The sequence below is a fragment of the Gigantopelta aegis genome, chromosome 9 (assembly GCF_016097555.1).
Source record: "Gigantopelta aegis isolate Gae_Host chromosome 9, Gae_host_genome, whole genome shotgun sequence".
Classification (NCBI taxonomy): Eukaryota; Metazoa; Mollusca; class Gastropoda; order Neomphalida; family Peltospiridae; genus Gigantopelta; species Gigantopelta aegis.
This window is the reverse complement of record NC_054707.1, coordinates 801,690-811,924: the sequence shown is the minus strand read 5'-3', so window position 1 is coordinate 811,924 and position 10,235 is coordinate 801,690. Positions and strand designations below refer to the sequence as shown.

At 41.0% G+C, this 10,235-nt stretch overlaps 1 protein-coding gene across 1 annotated transcript in view; it reads left to right on the top strand.

Annotated features, from left to right (window-relative positions):
- Positions 1-4,948: 4,948 nt before the first annotated feature.
- Positions 4,949-10,235, top strand: part of LOC121381362 — a 43,157-nt gene continuing 37,870 nt past the window's right edge. Inside the window, exon 1 of the mRNA XM_041510647.1 lies at positions 4,949-5,095. The gene's annotated coding sequence lies outside the window, so the exon portion shown is untranslated. The remainder of the gene's footprint in view (positions 5,096-10,235) is intronic.

Sequence of the window (10,235 nt, the reverse complement as noted above, 5' to 3'; positions counted from 1 at the left end):
TTAGGTTAATTGGGGCTGGGGGTGGTCGTAATTTACTGTAGTTGTTATTTAATACATTCGACAGTGAACACTGCGATTATATGTTATGTTTTGTGTTTTGATAATTATGTACTAAATATTATTATTTCAATTGGTGTTTTGTGTTTTATTACATGCAGTAATTACGCATTCCCTTGTTGAGGGTTGAGGGGAGATTGACGTTCACTCGTGGCCGTTCCGTCCTCGTTGATGGTCTTATTATTGTTCTAGATTTAGGACGGTTACACATGTTGTCAGTATAGTATAATACTTTTAGTCTGGATTCGTTCTCGGTCTTTACGAATTGTCCAGATGCGTGGAAGATAGTTATGTATTTATAGCTTCGTTCACCTTTCTTTGTAACAAATGTCTCATTGATTAGGGAATAGAGTTTTTCCTTAAGTTTGTCGTGGGTAATTGTTTTGTATAATGTTTAAAAAGAAATCAACTATTTTAATATTAGTGAACGTTGTTCTGGATTGCGAGTGAATGTTTTCAGGTAATTTGTTTTAATTTTTGAGAACCACATGTGACTAATGCATCTTAGTCTCGAAGACTTTTTGACTACATAGAAAGGCCATCCTTCATAGTGGTCAGGATAGTGGTCAGTAATTAAAATAAGGGTTTGATGCTCCATTTGCTGGTTCGATTCCTCTCAATGGATTGTGATTTCTCTGTTACAGAAGGCGCTGCTGAGACACGAACTCAATACCTTCCAGACTTAAACCCGAAAGCGATATCACAGCAGTAATCAAGAGCTGTGTACTGTATCAAATAATTCTCGTTTTGTACAGTCACGGTCATTAATGTGGTCGATTTCCACAGCGTTTAAGAGTCTGTCATAACACCTGGGAAGGCGTTATACATTTTCTTTAAAAAGCATTATAGAAACTTTAAAAAAATTCTCTTCTTGACTGTTTAAGGAGTTTTAGACCATTAACTACTCAGTTGCCCCCCACCCCCACCCCCACCCCACCCCACCCCCCAAACAAAAAATCCTAGCTACGGCCCTGCTATCGTTGTATTGATTCTTATATCGCGTATTGACGTTATTAATGTTTCGCTGTTGGTGATATTTGGGACCATATTGGAATAATGTCCGAAGGTTACGATTTTCAGTGGTTGAAAGATCACCTGTTATGTCCAGTTGGTTGATAGCAGAATCTTAAACTTTTACTGCCACAGGCAGTGAATCAAATGTTGTGACTACTCAAGTCAGTGTCCTGCAGAACACGTCTGTAATTAAAATTTTAGACCATAGTTTTAGTGTATGAAAAAGAAAGTTGGTGGTTCTTTGAATTTGAAATATGGTGCAAGATTTTAGGACTGATTTATTTTTAAGTATATTACCTAGACTACTGATTGAATCGATTAAACCAGTAACATTTAAGGTCTGTGGAGATAGCCGGTGTGCATTTCATTCATTTATTCAGAAAGGTTGTCAATCCCTTTCAGTGTATAGCATAACTGTGCACAATTCTCTGATCCAATGGTCGTCTCTTGTCATTCTAAGTCTAGGATTATTGGTTGTATTGTATATCATTCTAATACCCTGACTTTCATGTTGAGGATTGAATTATTACCACTACTGAAATGTCGGAAGACACAAAATGACCCTTGATACGTATACCAGAGTTGGGTTGGCTCACACGAGCTGATAGTTTTTATGATGTCTCACCATTTCATTTCAACGTTTTTTCGTGCGTATATCCAATTATGGTTCAAGCACGCTGTCCTGGGTACACACACCTCCGCTATCTGGGTTGTCTGTCCAGGACAGTGGGTTAGTGGTTAGTGAAAGAGAAGAGGGTGTAGTGGATGTAGACCCAGTGGTTTTCCGTTTCAAAAAAACTATTTTCCGTTTCATGTTTTTGTAAATTCCGTTTCATTTCCGTTCAGGCGCAACAGACTAAACGGTGAACCAGTCCCCAAGTTCAGCCAGCAAACGTTTCGCTAACGTTCGCGAAGTATTTAGTTCCCAACGTGGCCATTTGGTTTACGTTTTCACGCTCGGTCTGACTGAATGTTTTACTGTCTGGGCTCACAGTATTTTTAAATGTTATGAAAAATACTACCGAGCAGGGGTGGATCCAAGTGAGGAAGCTGGGGGTGCGACTCTTCTCGTGAATTTCGAAATGCTCCGAGAAATACAATAGAGGCAATATGTTGCCTTGGTCGCGTAACTAGGGCAAAATGTATGCATGATGTTCCGTCACGGGGGGGGGGGGGGGGGGGGGGGGGGTTTACTGGTAACATCTCTTGTAGTAAATGTGTTGATTTTCAATGTTCAATTGTTCGCTTCTTGCTTGTTTAATTTAATTCAATCCATTACTGTGAAAGCTATTAATTTGAACTCCGATAAAGGGGAGGGGGTGATGGTTGGTTTGGGGGGTAAATTTTTGTTTTGTTTTATTACTTTTTATGGTGGGTGAAAACACAACCTTTACCTGCATAAACCAGCACCTTCAACTGATTTTATCTTCAGGTTGTGTGTGTGTGTGTGTGTGTGTGTGTGTGTGTGTGTGTGTGTGTGTGTGTGTGTGTGTGTGTGTCTGTGTCTGTGTCTGTGTCTGTGTCTGTGTCTGTGTCTGTGTCTCTGTGTGTGTCTGTGTCTCTGTGTGTGTGTGTGTCTCTGTGTGTGTGTGTGTGTCTGTGTGTGTGTGTGTGTCTGTGTGTGTGTGTGTGTCTGTGTGTGTGTGTGTGTCTGTGTGTGTGTGTGTGTCTGTGTGCGTGTGTGTGTGTCTGTGTGTGTGTCTCTGTGTGTGTCTCTGTGTGTGTGTCTCTGTGTGTGTCTCTGTGTGTGTCTCTGTGTCTCATTGGCAACAATATTATAATAAATCCAGTCACTGACCTGTCTTGGTGATATCCACACCGTAGAACACTGTTGAAATACAACTAACTGTTGTGACAACGTCGCTTTCTTTAAAGCAAGTAATGTAATATTTTCTTGTACACGTTAAATATGTTCATGGACGTCAAACGGCAATACTGTTCACATACTTGCTGGATTTAAGCTAGATTCAAATGAATGTACGTAGAGCAACTTTGGCGTCCATAATCATATTGAAACGTAATCGTATTGTTGACGTCATAGTTGTTCCTGGCAACGTCCGTAATAATATTATATTATACGGACTACTATCGAAGTGCTAGACTATCTAGCCCGTTCAGAGGCGATCAAAATATGGATTTCAATGAATATCTATTTATTTTAATTATTATTATTTTATTTTTATTTTTTTGACTTTGATGAATTATCTGCAAAGTTCAGAAGAACGTAGCTCATAATTATCCTGACTATAGATACTGTTTACGACATAGACTTTTTGATGACTAAAATCATGGGCGTAGGAAGGTGCCAAAATAATAAATAAGAAAATTACGCCTACAAATATGGCGGGTATTTCTCGATTGGCCACGACTGGTATATCGGAGGCCGTGGTATGTGCTATCCTGTCTGTGGGATGTGCATATAAACGATCCCTTGTTACTAATGGGGGAAAAATGTAGTGGGTTTCCTTTCTAAGAATATATGGAGAAATTACCAAATGTTTGACATCCAATAGCAGATGATTAAAATGTAGAACAAATTTGGAAGAAGAAAAAAATTGGTATTAAAATCTTTAACATTTTTTACACAAACTTGGGGAAAAAAAATATTTGGTCGCGTTCTCTGTTTATGTGTATTTCTCCATAACTAATGACTGCAGAGTAGACCACATTCCCGATCGTGTTTCACATAATCGTACGAGACAGGGGCCGGTGTGTGTGTGTGTGTGTGGCAAAACCTCAAATTTGGGTAAATATGATACAGATATTCGGGTAAAATGTACAAATCTGAGACCTTTTTACAATGTATTTCCATCATTTTACCCTCAAAATTAGTTGTAATCCATGTAAAATGCGTAGTCAATCGTTTGCAGCCCTATTTAGCTGTTTGGTAATAATGCTAATATGAATAAATGTTATGCAAAAGCATGGCCACAGCGGATTTCCTCTGTCTATATATGTGTGGTCCTTAACCATATGTCTGACGCCATATAACAGTGAATAAAATGTGTTGAGTGCGTCGTTACATAAACATGGGCGTACATAGGGGGGGGGGTCGATGGGTTCGACCGAACCCCCCCTGAAATCGCTTTTTTATAATTTAATATATCTGACATTGATATCTGACATTATTATATTTACTCAACATAGAAATATATGCCCAATATCTCTGCAATCTATTTTGTAACCTCTTTTCAAAATCCTATGTATTGGAATCCCCCTTTTCAAAATCCTATGTAGGCCTACGCCCATGATAAAACATTTCCTTCCGTCGGGCAAAAGCCAGCACCCCCCCCCCCCCCCCCCCCCTCCCCGCGTACAAAAATGGGAGCCCGTACGCCTATGGTTATTAATTTGTTTTACCATTTCTAGATCAACAAATATATTTTAGATGTGTCAGATATATATGCCACAGAATCGGTAGGATGTGTGGATAATTTTAGCTTTTTTAAACAGTGGATAATTTGATTTTCGTTTTATTTTGTTTTGTTTTGGGTTTTTTCGTTTTTCCCCGTGCGTTTTGCTTGTCTTATAGCAAAGTACTTGGCATATTAATTTAAACCTATTTTTATGAAAGAAACTGTAGCAACAAAGATCGGTTAACTATGGTCTGGATGCCGAAATCGGTGAGGGGGCGCCGCGCATACGATTTAAAAAAAAAAGCCAACTCGTTGTAAAATATAAATGGTATTCAACGGCCACTCATGTAGTATTCGGTCAGTAATTTATCCCACAATGATAGCGTTGACAAATGCGATATTTATGTAAAGGTCCGTTTACAGCAAACTAAGTGAGTAATAAATGTTAGTCAAATTTCCCGCCCTTTTCGTATTCAGGTTTTCCGAACCGGTTTGCGGTATTATTGTTTTTAGATCTAGAGATGTTTACGGGTTACGAGTTACAACCGTGTTATAATCTGGATGTAGGCATATTTCGTCACGACTGGTACTGATATGCCGTTTATTGTTTACGTGATCTTTGTCTTCCCAGCGTAAACACAGCGGCGCACGTTCCAACAAGATGAAAGGTTTGTTCTGTAATAAATAACACGGTTATCATACTGTGGTTGTTTAGCCCGCGGACTGTCGTTGTCGTAAAATCCACGGTTCTATTTGGCTAGGCAGTCCGTGTCGCTTACCATTATTGTCACGTGCGCTCGATCTTTAGTGGATGACAAAAATCAAGTGCAGTCTTTTTTTTATTATTTAATTAATTTATTTATATTCCTAATTCTAAAAATCGTAAAATCTGTATTGATTACAATCGCGTGTGCAACAGCCTGAACAGGGTACCGGTATTTTCTTTGTTATTTTTTTTCCCACTACTTTCGGTTTAATAAAGACACGGAAATATTTCCCAGTTGTGTTAGATCAAGGTTAGATGTTGCAATCACGCAAGGACAAAATGTCACCATGTTGTATAAGTTCACTACAAAAATGTTTTTTTGTTTGTTAATAATTTCAGTTTGGTTTAAATAACAAATAAATATAATTTTTGTGTGCAAGTTACAAAACAATCGGCTCATAAATGTATAGTAAATTCCATAGTATGAAAAAAGGTGTTCGCTGTGGGACAAACAATCATTTAGAAAGTGCTCTTTAAATTATTCTTTTTTTTTCTTCTTTTTTTTTTGGGGGGGAGGGGTGTTTGGTAAATATTTATAGCCTTTTCGTGTGTGCTGCAACAACATAATGGACAGCCTTTTCATGATGTCAAACTAATAGTGGGGTGCTGGGTGCACGCGGTCTTGTCACGGCATAGGCCAAAAGTGTCTGAATCTGGATTACAATGTTTATTCATATTAAGTATTACTGCCAAACAGCTATATAGGGTTGCAAATGAATCATCACACATTTTTACATGGATTACAACTAATATTATCATAGCAGTCACCTGTAATCAGCAGTCACCTGCCTTAAGCAGCCACTTTTTTTCCTCCCAAATGATTTTTAATGTAAATGCACCTGTAATAAGAGGTCACCTGTTTTACGCGGTCAGCAACCACCTAAATCGGATGTCAAATCGCTAAAATACCTGTATTAAGTGGCCACATTGCTGCTAATCGGAGAACTGGTGACAGCAGGTTTCCTCCTTCAATATCTGTGTGGTCCTTAACCATATGTCTGACACCATATAACCGTAAATAAAATGTGTTGAGTGCATCATTAAGTAAAACATTTCCTTCCTTCCTTCCAGTCAGAAAGGTGAGCGCCAAATGCCTGAAGCCTGACAGGAGTGCATGGATTACTACCCTCAAATTTTTTTTTGATACATTGATCTCGTTTAGCACTGCCCTGCTTATTTTCACTCGGACGAGCTGATGTATACTAAAACGCAAAAGAAACGCAGGTTCTCATTAAATTGGATATAAAATATTAAAAAAACAAAACGAAATGAAGATTTCAACATTTATTTTGGAGCTACACCAATTCGGCACACATTGGTGTTGGAAATTTTTGATTGAATTCCTTTTTGGCTATTGTTTCATGTCATAAAGTAGGGTGGGGGTCCATGTTAAAAATGTGAAAGAGACGACCTGTAGCATTGTCAAAGTCAGTATCGCGTGTGACCACCCTGGGCATTCAAACAGGCAGTGCAACGTCTCCTCATTGAGTTGACAAGCCGTTGAAAGAATGCCTGAGGGAGTGAGTTCCATTCATGGACCAATGCTGCCTCCAGCGCCTGCATATTCTGAGGTTGTCCGCGAGCCTGAAGGCGACGTCCGATTTCATCCCAGACGTGTTCGATAGGCGCCATGTCCGGTGATAAGGCTGGCCACGGCAACGTTGGGATGTTGTGCTGAGCCAGCAACGCCTGTGTTGCCCTGGCAGTGTGCGGCCTGGCATTGTCTTGCTGCAGCAAGCGCACACGTGGGTGAGCGGCAAAGAAGGGAACGACGTGATTGTTGATGACGTCATTTTGGTACACGGCGGCATTAACGCGTTGTCTGAACACATGAAGTTGTGTTCTGTGGTTGAATGAGAACCCACCCCACACCATCACACTACCCCCGCCCCATCGGTCGGCCTGCAGAACGCAGCAGTCGGAGTAACGTTCATGTCGACGTCGCCATACTCGGATTCGGCCATCAGCGTTGGAAAGATTGTAACGGCTCTCATCAGTAAACAGAACTTGTTGCCACTGGCCACGTCGCCATCTTTGATGTTGTTGCGCCCACTGTTGACGTTGTTGGCGGTGCCGAGGGGTCAATATTGGTCCCACATAAGGACGGCGGTTACGGAGTCCTGCTGCCCTCAGACGGCGTCGGACGGTATCGGCGGACACTGGACCACGTGGACCACGCACCTGGTGAGCGGTGTTAGCTGCTGGCAGCATCCGATTCCTAAGGTGGGTCACCCGGATGTACCGGTCTAGGGCTGCGGTTGTCACCCTCGGGCGGCCGGTGCGTGGTCGATCGTTCACAGATCCAGTGATTTGGTGACGTTGAGAAAGGCGTGCGATTGTTGAAACATGACATCCCAATTGTCTGGCTACAGCAGTACGGGTCTGTCCGGCTTGCAACATCCCGATGGCCATCCCTCGCTGGAGTTGCGTCAGTCGCGGCATTTTTAAAATGTGATTCTGTTGTCTGTCACTACTCAAATTGAATTTATGCGATTAAATCCAGGTGTGTAGGCTTTATAAGCATTTCAATGAGTGTGTTTGCACTGGATTCATGATACGGATGATCCAGCACGTGCAAACAACGTGTTTTGAGAATTCGTGACGTCACACAGGTAATGAAATTGACACGCAGGTGGGACTGCGGTGTGGGTGTGTGCCATGTCCTTTAACACAGTTGAGGTTCAATTCCACCAAAGATACTGCTTTACAAAGTGCAATTCTTTCGCATTTTCAGGACCTGCGTTTCTTTTGCGTTTTAGTATATATAAACAGTACCGGTATTCTGTTGAGTTGATTGTGTACATTATTTAACATGGTTGTTGATCAGCTCACTTCATTAGTTGATCAACTTGCCACTATCCAAAAATGTTTATGAAAGAAAGAGATGTTTTATTTAACGCACTCGACACATTTTATTTATGGTTATATGGTGTCAGACATATGGTTACGGTGCACACATATATTGAGATAGGAAACCCACTGTCGCCACTTTATGGGCTACTCTTCTTTTTTTTTCGATTAGCAGCAAGGAATCGTTCATATGCACCATCCCACAGAGTAGTAAACCCCACGGCCTTTTATATACCAATCATGGTGCACTGGCTGGAACAAGAAATATCCCAATGACCCACCGATGGGGATTGAACCCAGACCAACCACGCATCAAACGAGCGCTTTACCACTGGGCTAAAGTTCTGCCCCCGAAATTTGAGATCATTAAAAAAGGACATGTTCTGCCATCACTTAGTGTATGAATTTTTGTATATCAAACATAAATGATTTGAGTTCTGGATAACTTTATCTTGATTATATCTGTCATTCTAAAGCTAGATTCATACCTCACCGCCAACTCTTGTTGGCGAGTAGTTGACTCGCCCAGTCCTGCTTCTGTTCAAACCTAATCTTAATTTTTTAGTCAGTTTAGTGCGGTTTTAACACAGTTCTTATTAAATTTTAGTACATGTTCGTTTACTAAATAAAGAATTAAATTTCAGTTGTGCATGAGGTCGGCAATCAAAGTATGAATTGACCTTTACCTGTCATTGATGACCTTGCATGATGCATATTTATTTTGTTAACAGTAAGTTATAAAATTAAAAAATCCTGACACTGAACTAACTTTAAAATATCATCAGTAAGGTCCATAGGTGTTAATTATATTTGAATACAGTAAAAGGGATTGGGGAGATTGGGCCAAGCGAGTTTTCCAAGCACTGGGGCAAATTAGTAATTATTTTAGGGCATGACAAAAATATTAGAGGCTGGGGCGACATGATCAAGTACTGGGGCAAGTTGACTGGGGCAAGTTGACTGCACAGACTGGGGCGAGTTTACCAACCATTGGAATCATCTGGTTTTAGGTCCAGTTGATCTGCTCACCCCACCCACCCCCACCCCCACACCCCACTCCCATGAAGGTCCCACATCTTGGCCATATGGATATAACACAAATACAATGATACATAACCCATGCTTATACGACCCAGTGCCCAAGCTGATTTCATTCTTAAGAATGTTGGAATGGATTATAATTGTGATTTGGTTGATTTTTAAGAAGCCATGCTTCCATGTGGTTCCATATTTTTGGTGTCCATGGATATTTAATCCAGGCTCCATCCTTATAGAAGTGTTAAAATCTACACCCAAGTCTCTAACAACATCTTTAGACTTTGACGTCATGGGGTACTCTTTGGGATGGGGGGAGGGGGGTAACTGGATCTGCCGATTGGGTATGATCCTATGACCCAGAGTGAAATTTAACAGTTCTGTTGGTAGGTATAATACCACTGTACGGACTTCTCTATCGTTAGCCACTTTCAACTATTAAATATTTATTCACTGTTCTGGACACAGCAAAAATGGCTTGGAGCTTGAAGCACATTTTTAGTGGGTAGGTGTAAAAAAACCACTTTTGTTTTGTTTAACAACACCACTAGAGCACACTGATTTTATTAATCTTCGGATGTCAAACATATGGTAATTTTTTACAGTCATAGAGAGGAAACCCGCTGCAAGGGATCTTTTATATGCACCATCCCACAGACAGGATAGTACATACCTCAGCCTTTGATATACCAGTTGTGGTGCACTGGCTGTGACGAGAAATAGCCCAATGAGCCCACTGATGGGGATCGACCCCAAACCGACTGCACATCAACCCCCTTGGGTTGGTGTAATGCCACTATTCTGATTGTTCTATTATTAGCCACTTCTGACTAACCATTGACTCGCTGTCCTGGTCAGACAGCCAGAGTAGTCAGTCTGTGCCCCAGCACAGGATACCAGAACTGTATTATTAGTGGCTAGGTGTACAGCAGCTATAGTGACGTCTCTCTCACTGTGCTGGTCAGATAGCCGGAGTAACAGTCTGTGCCCCAGAACAGGATACCAGAACTGTATTATTAGTGGCTAGGTGTACAGCAGCTATAGTGACGTCTCTGTCACTGTACTGGTCTGACAGCCGGAGTAACACAGTCTGTGCCCCAGAACAGGATACCAGAACTGTATTATTGGTGGCTAGGTGTACAGCAGCTATAGTGACG